Below are 13437 nucleotides of genomic sequence, written 5' to 3'. Positions count from 1 at the left end.
ATTCTTCCTCAGCTTCTCATCTTTGCCTAGATTGGTTCCTGTGTGTCAGCTGCTTGTTCCTCCCTTTTCCATTAGAGTCATTTCAGAAGCACTCATCTTGTGAATATACCCGTATTCCCCCAGGCAGGTAATACTTTTATTACACATAAGCATAGTGTAAAACATGCCTTGCCTTCAAGGAATTTATAATCTAGTTAAGGAGAACAGATAAGGTAATGGACATTTGATAATTCATAGTCTGGTGCAGAAATGGTAATAGATTTACATCTGCCATCTACTTGTATGCCATCATTCAAGTGGTGTAACATGTTGTTTTATATAATGAGTACAACAAGCTTGTAAAATAGATGTGCGTTTTTCAGATGAGGAAAATGAGGCTTTGAGAGACATTAGTTCAGAATACCTGGAGCCAGGACTCATCGCCATCTGTTATACTTCAGAGTCTGTGGTTCTCTATTTTATGTACTACCTCTGTAGGCATAAATGTGAGAGGACATGGTGAAGGAGCTCAATAATAGGTTGTAATAGGAATAAGAGATATCAGAAGAATGATTAATTGCTAAGTAAATTATGCAGGAGTAGGAAGAGGTCTCTAGGCTGAGGTGGGCGTGTTATGTTATCTGAATGTATTGTGAACATTTGCCCTTATCGGTAAAAATATAAAAATATCATTTTTAAATGGCTCCATCATATTCCCTCTTGTGATTATACCATAAACTGTTTAAGTTATTACCAGTTTCTTACTGTTTTATTTTAAGATTTTATTTATTTATTTGAGAGAGAGAATGAAATAGAGAGCATGAGAGGGGGGAGGGTCCGAGGGAGAAGCCGACTCAATGCTGAGCAGGGAGCCCGATGCGGGACTCGATCCCGGGACTCCAGGATCATGACCTGAGCCGAAGGCAGTCGCTTAACCAACTGAGCCACCCAGGCGCCCAGTTTTTTACTGTTTTAGATAACACTGCAAAGAATCTCTTAGTACACAACTCTGCTCTTCTGGGTGCTCTTATAAAATTATTTTCTGAATGTAGAATTCAAAAGGAGTTGGAACAGTTTTAAGAGTCTTAATATCTGTTGTTAAACATTTGCTTCCAGAAAGATTGTATAAATGTAGAGTGTACAGTCGGCCACAAGTAGTGCTTACTATACTATACTCTTTGTAGCTTTGAGTATTACAGAGAGACTTTGCTAATTTAATAGGCCAGAAAGGTTATCTTGTTTTAATTTGAGTGTCTGGTTACTAGTGTAGGTGGAACTGTTTTCAGGTTTTATTGCTATTTCAGTTTATTTTGTGAATTATCTTTTTGCCTTCTTTGCTATTTTCCTGTTGGTGTCTTAGTGTTTTTCATGCTAGATTTAATGAGCCATTTATAAATTAAGGACAGTGTGGTTTTTTCTCCATTTTAGCTTTTTTAAAAAAAAAAATTGTTTATTTGACAGAGAGAGACACAGCGAGAGAGGGAACACAAGCAGGGGGAGTGGGAGAGGGAGAAGCAGGCTTCCCGTGGAGCAGGGAGCCCGATGCGGGGCTCGATCCCAGGACCTTGGGATCATGACCCGAGCAGAAGGCAGACGCTCAGTGACTGGGCCACCCAGGAGCCCCTCTCCATTTTAGCTTTTGATTTGGCTTAGTTTTTTTTTTTTTTACTATTTTGAAGTTTTAGATGTTCACACAGTTAAATCTTTTCTTTTAAATTTTCTTTCATTTCTTAGAGCTAGAAAGTCCAATGTATGCAATTAAGGGAAAATAATTTCAGACCCATTTTCTGGAAAAATACCATAAAATACAATTTTCTGTAATATTTTATGGAAAAATACCACAGCTTGCATATACTGTAAGCTGTAAAGGAGCTTATAATGTGAACTTTATGTATTTTTGCATCATTATAAATCTTATTCCAGTAGCTGTGTACATAGTAGGTCCTGAGTAATTATCTGTTGATGGAATGAATAAGAGTTAATTCAATGAATTATCACTGACATGACTTTAATAATTTCACTGATTCTTGGCACCTTTCCCCCTGGATTCTCTGTATGCTCTTATTTTCTGAGAATTAGTGAACTAATAAAAGACAAAGGAGCACCCTTTCTTTTAGGCTTCTTAAATAAGATTTCTACTACTTTTTGCCTCACTGGTACTACATCTTACATACCTGGTAAGAGATTTGTTCCTGAAAATGGTATTTGAGTGCGAATTAATGTAGAACCTGTCATAAGATCCCGATTTCCCCTTGTTTTACAGAGAAATAAGATTGCCTTCCTTTCAGATCTTGCTAGTGCTTTTTCATTTCTTTTTTTCAGAATTTGAATAATAGGTGATTAAAATGAGTTAATTTGGTTACCTGAAGATCTGTACTGTACAGTTTTCCAGATTTATTGCTATTCACAATTTCTTCAAGAAATGAAGAGGTGCTGTCCCCGTGCTTTAATAAAACCACCTTAAAAAAAAAAATGAACAGGTGAGATAGCCTTTCTTTGTATTAAGGTGCTGAAAGGTTGTACTAACTAGCCTTAAAGTATATATTTGAATCCTGGACTATCAAAAGCATTGCGTCTCTAAGTTATCAGAAAGTACTCTAACCAGGATTGGAATTTACATGGAGCATGAGAGAACTATAGGAGTAGGGATACGGCTTTTATTGTTTGTTTTGTTTTGTTTTGTTTTTTTAAATAGCTTTCTGCACATCAGGAAGTCTCTGGTTCATATTCAGGTGTCATTGCCTCCCCTAGCCCAGCAAGAACAAAAAAAGCAGCAGCAGAAGAGATAAAGTAGCTTTATTGAGATATAATTCATATATCATATAATTCACCCATTTGAAGTAGCCTGATCAGTTGGTTTAAATACATTCACAATTTAATAAATCTGTGAATGTATATGTAACACCTACCACAGTGAATTTTAGAGCATTTGAATCACCTCAAAAAGAAACCCTACACCCTTTAGCTATCGCCACCTTCAAATCCCCATGCCTCCCAGTCCTAAGTAACCATTAATCTGCTTTCTGTCTCTGTATATTTGTGTATTCTGAACATTTTATATGAATGGAATGATATAACATGTGGTCTTTTGTGACTGACTTCTTTTATATAGCATCATGTTTTCAAGTTTCATCTGTGTTGTACCATGTATCAGTCTTAATTCCTTTATCTGGCTGAATCATATTCCCTTTAATGGATGTACTACATTTTGTTTATCCATTCATCATTTGATAGACATTGAGTTGTTTCCACCTTTTGGCCATTAGGAATAATGCTGCCATAAACATTTGTGTACAAGTGTTTTGTGGACACATGTTTTCATTTTTCTTGGATATATACCTAGGATTGGAAATTCTCCATCGTATGTCTTCCAGTGTGACCGCACCATTTGACATTCCCACCAGCAGTGTATGAGAGTTCTGATTTCTTCACATCCTTGCCCACACTTGTAATTATCTAACTTGTTGATTATAACTATCCTAATGGATGTCGAGTGTTATCTTATGGTTTTGATTTGCATTTTCAAATGGTGGGTGAGCATCTTTTCAGATGCTTGTTAGCCACTTATATATCTTCTTTTGAAAAGTGTCCATCCATTTTTAAATTGGGTTAGCTGTCTTTTTTTTTTTTTAAGATTTTTAAAAAAATTTATTCATTTGAGACAGAGAGAGAGAGAAAGAGAGAGAACAAGTGCATGCATGAGCAGGGGAGAGAGGCAGGGGGGAGAGGGAGAAGCAGACTCCCCGCTGAGCCCAGGGCCCGACACAGGGTTGAATCCTAGGACCCAGAGATCATGACCTGAGCAGGAGGCAGATGCTTAAGGATCTGAGCCACTCAGGCGCCCCGGGTTATCTGTCTTTTTATTATTGGGTTATAAGGGTTCTTTGTATATTCTTGATATGACCCTTGTCAGATACATGATTTGCAAATATTTTCTCACATTCTGTGGATTGTCTTTTTCACTTTCTTAATAGTGTCCTTTGATGCACAAACATTTTTTTTCAAGTTAGTATTTTTTATTATGTTATGTTAATCACCATACATTACATCATTAGTTTTTGATGTAATGTTCCATGATTCATTGTTTGCATATAACACCCAGTGCTCCATGCAGAACGTGCCCTCTTTAATACCCATCACCAGGCTAACCCATCCTCCCACCCCCCTCCCCTCTAGAACCCTCAGTTTCTCAGAGTCCATCGTCTCTCATGGTTCATCTCCCCCTCTGATTTCCCCCCCTTCATTCTTCCCCTCCTGCTATCGTCGTCTTTTTTTTTTCTCTAACATATAATGTATTATTTGTTTCAGAGGTACAGATCTGTGCTTCAACAATCTTGCACAATTCACAGCTCTCACCATAGCACATACCCTCCCCAGTGTCTGTCACCCAGCCACCCCATCCCTCCCACCCCCCACCACTCCAGCAACCCTGTTTGTTTCCTGAGATTAAGAATTCCTCATATCAGTGAGGTCATATGATACATGTCTTTCTCTGATTGACTTATTTCGCTCAGCATAACACTCTCCAGTTCCATCCGTGTTGTTGCAAATGGCAAGATTTCATTCCTTTTGATGGCTGCATAATACTCCATTTTATATATACACCACATCTTCTTTATGCATTCATCTGTCGATGGACATCTTGGCTCTTTCCACAGTTTGGCTATTGTGGACATTGCTGCTGTAAACATCGCAGTGCACATACCCCTTCGGATCTCTACATTTGTATCTTTGGGGTAAATACCCAGTAGGATGCACAAACATTTACATTTTGCTGAAGTCTAACTTATCTTATTTTGTCCTTTGTTGCTCATGCTTTTGAGTAACATCTAAGAATCCTTTGCCAAATCTGAGGTCCTACAGATTTACCCCTGTTTTTGCTTAAGAGTTTTATAATTTTAGCTCTTACATTTAGATCTTTGATCCATTTAAAATTGATTTTTGTATATAGTGTGAGTTAAGGGTCCAACTTCATTCTTTTGTGTGTGGCCACCTGGTTATGCCAGCATCATTTGCTGAAAAGACTCTCTTTCCTTATTGAATAGTCTAGGCACCTTGTCAAAAATCTGTTGACCATAGGTGTAGCTTTATATCTGGACTCTCAGTTCTGTTCCATTGATCTATCTATCTGTTGTATGCCACAACGACACTGTCTTGATTATTGTTAACTTCTGTAGTAATTGCAACAGGAAATCAGGAAGGTCAGTCCTTCAACTTTAGTCTTTTCTAGGATTGTTTTGGTTGTCTTTATCTTTTTAACCCCTTGTATCCCTGTGCCTAGAATAGTGTTTGGGATATAGTAACTTTTGTTAAGTATTTATTGCATGGATGGTTTGAAGTAACTAATTCAGCTTCAGTTTGTTTATTTATTTATTAATTTTTTAAAGATTTTATTTATTTGACAGAGAGAGACACAGCGAGAGAGGGAACACAAGCAGGGGGAGTGGGAGAGGGGGAAGCAGGCTTCCCGCGGAGCAGGGAGCCCGATGTGGGGCTCTATCCCAGACTCTGGGATCATGACCTGAGCTGAAGGCAGACGCTTAATGACTGAGCCACTCAGGCACCCCTCAGTTTAAATGGTAAATTGATATCTCTAAAAGTCATTTTCCACCTGTAGCTAGCACTTTTTCAGTGTATTCTATAAAATACCTCAGTTCCTTATTATTTCTATCTCTGTTAAGACAAGTTTCTAGTAATGAAATATATCATGGGAATATGTAGTTTTATTAAAGGTCCTGTGTGCACTGACAAAAGAATCATAGATGAGGAAAAAAACATCAACAGAGGTTTTAGTGATTGACCAACACAATATAAAGCTGTAAAGAAGTATTGAGACTCAATATAGTTAAAATTATTCTTGCAGAAGAGGAATATATTTGTATACTTAAGTATAAGCTTTCAGGAATTGAGTCACTTCTTAATATATTAGAAATTTTGTTTGGATGATTCTAGCTAAGTTACACAAATTTAGTGACATTTTGTTTCTATTAATTTTTTTTCCCCCTCACCAGGAGAACTTAGAGTAATAGAACTACTTACAGTTTTTCTGATGAGCACACATGAGGAACTGCCAAAAATGCTATATATTTGTTTGGTGCTCTGGTACTGTCCATAGTTGAGAAGTGTGTCATTTTTGATAGATTTGTATATTTAAGTGATACCAGTTTTGTCTGTTAAATCTTAACTTTTAGATCTTTTATACTCCTTTTCAAAAATTAAGTCTACAAAGAATCTTTCTGATCTTATGTAAATTACAGAAACTGGGACCCAGAGCATTTTAATTGCTATAAAATAAATGGGTTGGATTTGATTATTTGTAAGTGTTTTAAGCTCTAAAATGAGATGATGTTTGCTTTTTTATATTAATTTATTTTTGTATATAAACAAAATTTTCCCTCTTCTTTGTTTCCTATAGTAACTGCTATATGATTCTATCATAAAATCCTTAGGTACATTGTGGAGTTAGTCACTTTGAAAGTCAAATATTGCTTTTCCTTATATATATTATGGAGTAGGTAGTGTATCATTTCATTATAACACTAAAAAAATCCACAGAGCAATTTTTAAATTAAAAATTTATAAATACATTGCCTTTTATTTATTTTATTTATTTTATTTTTATTTTTTAATACATTGCCTTTTAGTGGTATACAATAAACTATTTCTATTGTATTTTGAATAAACTTAAATATGGAACAGGTATTTTCAGACATTGGACAATAAGACTATACCCGATTGTCATCCCTGAGACAAGGGAGACAAATGAAGTGAGCCCTATAATTAACTTGATTTCCCACCTAGAAGTTGTTCCAGATTGTGGTGCAGGCAGGGAAATTGCAGGAAAAGCAGAGTGGTCTTGAATTGAGGGAGCAGGTTGGAGTTCAGGGAGACTGAGGCAGTTGGAAGTTGAGGGCAGAGTTCTGGAGAAGAAAGGGTGATATTGGAAAGAGCTCCAGAAATCTATGTCAGGCCCCTTTGAGTCTTTGAATACTAGATGCACTTGCATAGGGTAGAAACTCTGCAGGGTTAAGCAAGGAGCCATTGGGAAACTGTGAGCTGAACGTTCCCAGAGCTCACATGTGACTTGGAGGCACTTGAATTCCCACGGGTCAAAGTGGAGTTCTTGTTGTGTTGATCACTTAGGATGTGCGATAAAGATTTGGAAGATTCAAATCTTAGTAATGGGGTGGCTGTTCCTAGAGTGAAAGCACTCTAAGCAAGCTGGAAAACAAATCTTGAAAGGATAAAGTGGAATTGGAAATAATAGCTTGTTAAAAAAAAAAAAAAGTCCAATATTCTTTAAAGACAGCAAAATCCAGATACTCAACCACATAGAATTATAATGTCTAACATCCAACCAAAAATTACTAGATATGCCAATAAGCCCTTAAAGATGACCCATAACCAGGAATCAAGTCAGCCAATAGAAACAATCCCAGAAATTTCAAAAATGATAGAAGTGGAAGAAAGCGTTGTTAACATCTGTTACAATTATATTCAGGTATTTAAAGGAGAACATGAACATTGGAGAAAAAATAAAAGATATAAAAAAGACCAAATGGAACTTCTGAAGATGAAAAATACAATTTCTGAAATGACAAATACACCAGATGGGATTTTCAACAGACTAGACACTGTAGAAAAAAAATTACTGAACTTGTGGACCTAGCAATAGAAACTATGCAAAATGTACAAAGAGAATAAAAACCAGAAAAAATGTACAGAACATAGTGATGTGTGAGAACATATCAAGCAGTTGGCATATGTGTGTAATTGGAGTTCCTGAAAGAGGAAAGAAAGAGGGAAAACTGGGAAAAAAATTTAAGAAATAATGACTGTAAATGTTTCAGATTTGATGAGCACTATAAACCCATCGATTAAAAAAAATCTTATGAGCCCCAAGAATGATAAACACAAAGGCAACCATCACTGGAAAAAAATCACTGCTTAAATCTCTTGTTCTTCTATAGTCTCTACCCTTGTCGGTCTTATAAATAACTTTATTCTTGTAGTGTTTCTTCTGCTCTCACATTTCTAGTATCGTATTACATGAAACATTCTCCTTTTCTCTCATTTACCGAGCCTTAGTATTCCATGTTAACTTACAATTTTTTTTCTTCCCAGAAGGCTTTGCCTTTATTGTATTTAGTTATAGCTTTGATTATGAGCCATTTAAGGATTTATTTATTCCTAAATTAACTGTGTTACTAAATTAAATGTTAATTTATTTTCATTAACCACTTTTGCAGGGAGTATGGAGGATTGTGTTATTCTAAACCTAAAACAACAGTGTGTCACAAAGATTGAAAATTATTTTCTTACTTGGTTCACTTTATGACATTTATATGATTTTTAAGTCAGTTTTGTGTGAAGCCAGTATTTGTGGTTGGGAGGGAATTTGTCTCTCCTCTTGGCTACTGTAGAACTGACCTTGTGGCTTAAATACTGATTTTGAAATAGTTATGCATCTGAAACCTTTATCCTTTGAGTGTCTAATACATGTCAGGATGAGATATTTTGAAAAAGAGAACCCTGCTAGATGTGTGGTAAATATTGTCTAGGTCATTGCTTCTTTACCTTTTTTGGGTCATAGATTGCATTTGAGAATCCGATGAAAACTGTGGACTTTCGACTCCTCTGAAAAATGCACGTAATAAAAATTTACGTTCAGTTTCAGGGGATTCATGGTCTGGTGACTGAGATATAAAGTTTTGATACATTAACTATTTTTTTGCATTTCCTATATTTTTTTGTACACATTCCATTTAATTGTATACTGTGAGACATTTCTTTCTGAAACTTGTAGGTGGTGTTTGTTTTTAGCATACACAGGACTTTTAGGCCCCACATTTCCAGTAAATTTCATGTTGGCCTTACGTATTCAACCACAGTTACCAATTATGTTCTCTTGAGTGACGAACGCTATATAATTAAAATAGGAGCTTTTATTTTTTCTTCTAAAATTGTTTTAGACCCATTTAAATTTTTTCCTAGTTTACATTGTTTTTAATTAGAAGAAAGTTATATTTTTCATGAGACACCTTTGGGTGTGTACATCTTTAATTACATCTTTGGTGTTGGGTAGTGTTTTACTTCTTCGTTGTTAATGTGCCATTTCTAAGGATTTCATAATCCCTAAAGGCATTGTTCCTGTCAGGTGAGCAATTCTTTTTCCTCTTTTGGCTCCCAACCAGTGAATTGGTCTTGCGTGTTGAAATAGTATAGACGGTATAGCTGTTTAGGTTGACTTTAAGACTGAATAGTTGAGAAGCCTGTGGTTGAAAAAGGCTGCGTAGTGCTAGAAAATTGTGCCTGTCTGTACACCTGTCTGGTAGTGTCCAGTGATATGGTAGCTACTTAAAAGAGAAAGGCAGGTTTGCTCATGTCTGTCCCCTACTTAATGCCCATCGTGGCCGCACGTTTCTGTCAGGGCAAAGGGCACAGCCTAACTGCCAGCTCCTGCTCCTGTGCATGCTCCTGTTCACTCTGCCCCCTCTGCTCCGGGTCCCCATGGCCTTGCGGTTTCTCCAGTGAGCCCTGCACTCTTCGGTCTCAGCTGCTTCTCCTCTCCTTGCTCCAATCCTGGCCTTCAGAGCTTTCGAGTCTCGGCTTCAATGTTCCTTCTTTAGAGAGGTGGCCTTTGTTATCATCCTCTCGGGTCTCGAGGCTCGATCCTGTCTGCAGTGTGCTTTATAATCTTCTGTAGCCTTATCGAGGACCTCAGATTAAAGACGTGTGTGTGTACTTCTGTGCTAAGTGTCTAGTTCTTTCTATGGACTGAAAGCTCTGGGAAGGCAGGAATGGTGCCTCTCTTGTTCAGTGACGTGTTTTTCAACTCTTAGCACAGCACTTGTCCAGTAGGGCCGTTGAATGAGTGACATGGTTACTGTCCTGGAGGAGCTCATCAGGTTGCTGACACACTTGGCGCACACAGTGAAGTACGAAACAGTTAGCGTGTATTTTGAGCTCTAAATAGACCAATCACTAGAAGAAAGACCCAAGAAACAAAAAAACCCAAAGTGAATAAAATAAAATATTATACATTTAAAATTTTTATATTGTCCTGTGTCTCCTCTCTTACATAGAGTTCTGTTCTGAATGAAAAAAGTTGCTAATTTCAAATTGCTCTCTAATTTATTTATTTATTTATTTATTTAAAGATTTATTTATTTGACAGAGACAGCGAGTGAGGGAACACAAGCAGGCAGAGTGGGAGAGGGAGAAGCAGGCTTCCCTGCTGAGCAGGGAGCCTGATGTGGGCCTCGATCCCAGGACCCTGGGATCATGACCTGAGCCGAAGGCAGACGCTTAACGAATGAGCCACCCAGGCGCCCTTGCTCTCTAATTTAAAAGGCTCGTTTTTCTGTCCCTCTAGGGAGGAGTTTTATGCTCTTTTTTAGACATAAACACACACAGGTTTACGCAAAACGAATGGAAACACTAGCCTGATCTGAAGAATACTGTCTTAGAGGACCAGTATATTGGTGTTTCACGGAAGATAGGGTATAATTCTTGGATGTGGTAGGGAAGGTAAGTAGCTACCTGAAGGAGAGAGGATTTGAATTATACCTTTTATTTTATATATAGAAGTAAGTAGGGCAAGCAGAACCCTCATTTTTTTTTTTGTTCATTTAAACTGTAGTCACACTGTGGGTCCCCAGCTGAATTGAGACTCAGTATCTTAGCCAAACTAATGCCGTTATTTATAGGCGAGGGAATTTAGATGTGGAATGGTTAAAAGACTTCGGCAAAGATGTGAGTCCTGCAGCTGAGCAGAGAACTAGATCTCTGAGCTGTCCCCATGCTTTCTCCAGCTGGTAGGGACCTCCTTCCACAGGGGGGGTAACCCTCTGTGTCTGCCACTGGGAGAGGGCAGACATTCCAGGGACCAGGCTGGGAGTGCGAGGGGTCTGGGCATGGGGTTAGCCCGGGACTCCAGTTCTGGCCCAGACCCTTTCCAGCTGAGCACACAAGGCCCAGACCCTTTCCAGCTGAGCACACAAGTTACCTTTGCAACTGTTTTTCCTGTTCTGTAACATTAGGAATTGCCATAGTACCTGCAGGGGTCATCAGGAAGATTAAATGAGGTAACATTTGTAAAGTGCCTAATTGACTACCTAGTATATAATAGTATATGATGATGAGTACCTCTTATAATCAATGCGAATTGGCCTTCTGGGCAAAGAATCCTTTCTAAAATGGATCCATAAGGCTCTGGCAAGGATTAAGTGAAATTATATATGAAGGTTAGCATAGTGCCTGGCAAATGGTCGGAATTCAGTACCCAGTGGTAGCAATTATTATACTGTTAGAATGGAAATTGTTCATTGCTGTGTAACAAATTATATAGCTGCTTAAAAACATGGAAATCTGATGCATATCCCCGTTTTGGAAGTTACTATTTTAAGTGGCATTTTTTCATCTATCACTTGAAATTTTTTTACAACCACTATCATCAGTTATATTGATAAAGAATTGCTTAATTTTATAATATTACATTTTTCCTTTAGTCCTGGTTCTTAGTCTTTTGTACCTGTACGGTAACCCCAAATTTATTCAGCATTGCCATGAAACTGTCCCCTACAACGTTATTAAGGTAATTAATTAATTCTAAAATAATTTTTATTATAGAATAGTTTAGATTTAGAAATAATTGCAAAGATCGTGTAGAGAATTTCAGTATTTCCTGTGCCCCATTTCTTCTGTTGTTAAATCTTACTGTGTACATTTGTCACAATTAGTGAACCGGTATCGACACATTATTCTTTACTAAATTCTGTGCTTTGTTCAGATTTTGTTCATTTTTCCCTGATGATGTTTTCCCGGCTCCGGACCCCATTCAGGATATCCCATCACATGTAGTCATGTCTCTTTAGCTGCCTCTTGGCGTTTATAGTTTCTCACTTTGTTTTTGATGACTTCAATAGTTTTAAGGAGTACCAATTAGGTGTTTTGTACACTAGTCCTCTGGTTGGGTTTGCCTGGTGTTTTTATTGTGGTTTGACTGGAGTTCCAGGTTTTGGGAGGATGACCACACAGATGAAGTGCTTTTCTCATCATATCAGGGCACATGTTCTCAACATGACTTTTTACTGATGCTCTTCACCTTGACCTCCTGGCTGATGGCTGTCACCTTGACCTCCTGGCTGATGGCTGTCACCTTGACCTCCTGGCTGATGGCTGGTAGTGTTTGCCAGCTTTCTCTACTGTACAGTTACGTTTTTCCTCTACTTTTCCGTGCTCTGCTCCTTGGAAGTAAGTCACTGAAAGGGAAACCCACACTTAAGTCGTGGGGAGTTAAACTCCACCTCCTTGAGAGGGGGGTATTACATAAATTATTCAGATTTTTTCTGTATAGGAGATTTGTCTCTTCTCCCTTTTATTTTTTTTTTTAGTAATTATATCAATATGGACTCATGGATTCATGGTTATTAATTGGGTATAATTCTGTATCTTTATTTATGACTTGGATCTTTCCAGCTTTGGCCAATGGGAGCTCTGCTTCTGTGTCCTTCTAAAGTACTCCCTTTGGTTTGTTTTTTGTTTTTTGAGCACTTCCTCACTTGCTGGCACTATAAGGTGCTCTAGGCTCATATTACAACTTCCCCTTGCCCCAGTCCTGGACTCAGCATTTCTCCTGGGAGTCCTGGTTCTTCTGCTGGAGCGTGGTATTGGAAACCAAGATCTGGTCTCAGGTGAATGAGTTTTTTCTGTGCTGATGTCGAAGCAGGGGCAAGAGATTTTATGTCCCAATTGTCCTAATTGCGTTCCTCACTTTTCTTTGCACTTTTACTTCACTGAAGACCCTGGGAGAATAGATCCCACATGCTTTTATTTCCTAGATCTGTCCTCCCAAGAGGTGGGGTGCATCTTTTGAATGTGTGTACGTGTCACAGGGCATATTTATAGTTAACTATTTAAAAAAATCCAAGTCAGAACGAATGATAACTCGAGCTAAGGAGATTCAAGACCGCTCATGTGCTTCCTACAGTAAGTAGCTCTTCAGTTACTTGATTTCCAAGAATGACAGGGAGTAGTAATTCATGACAGGAAATGTTTTATTTTTTTCCACTAATTAATTCAAAGGAATTTAAAAAAATGTTCTCATTTGTAAGAGTAGGTAGAGGGACATCATAATTCTTTTTGCTACCTTTGAAGTTTTAAACATTTTTCTTGTTTCTCTTTAAACTCTGTCATGTTTTGTGTGCACTTGGCATAGAAGACCCTTTGTTTGCTTTTCCTCCCAGCTTCAGTCCAGTTTTTCATCTTCCAACTTTTCCTGTTGAAGCTCCACAGTTCTCTTTGGCTAAGCCTAAAACAACCTTTCGAATGAATTAGCACTTTAATTTTATGTTTTAATTTTTATGTTTAATTTTATGTTTAATTTACCTTTTGATTTTTTTTCGTTGGCATTTCATCATCAAATGTATTCACAGCAAGACTGACGTGTGCTTATTT

At 37.6% G+C, this 13437-nt stretch overlaps 1 protein-coding gene across 4 annotated transcripts in view; it reads left to right on the top strand.

Annotated features, from left to right (window-relative positions):
• MAP3K4 (mitogen-activated protein kinase kinase kinase 4) overlaps positions 1-13437 on the top strand; it is a 110939-nt gene that overhangs the window by 18581 nt on the left and 78921 nt on the right. The window lies entirely within an intron of this gene.

Source organism: Zalophus californianus, chromosome 7 (assembly GCF_009762305.2).
Source record: "Zalophus californianus isolate mZalCal1 chromosome 7, mZalCal1.pri.v2, whole genome shotgun sequence".
Lineage (NCBI taxonomy): Eukaryota > Metazoa > Chordata > Mammalia > Carnivora > Otariidae > Zalophus > Zalophus californianus.
Note: the sequence above shows the minus strand (reverse complement) of the source record. Positions and strands in the feature narration are given on the sequence as shown.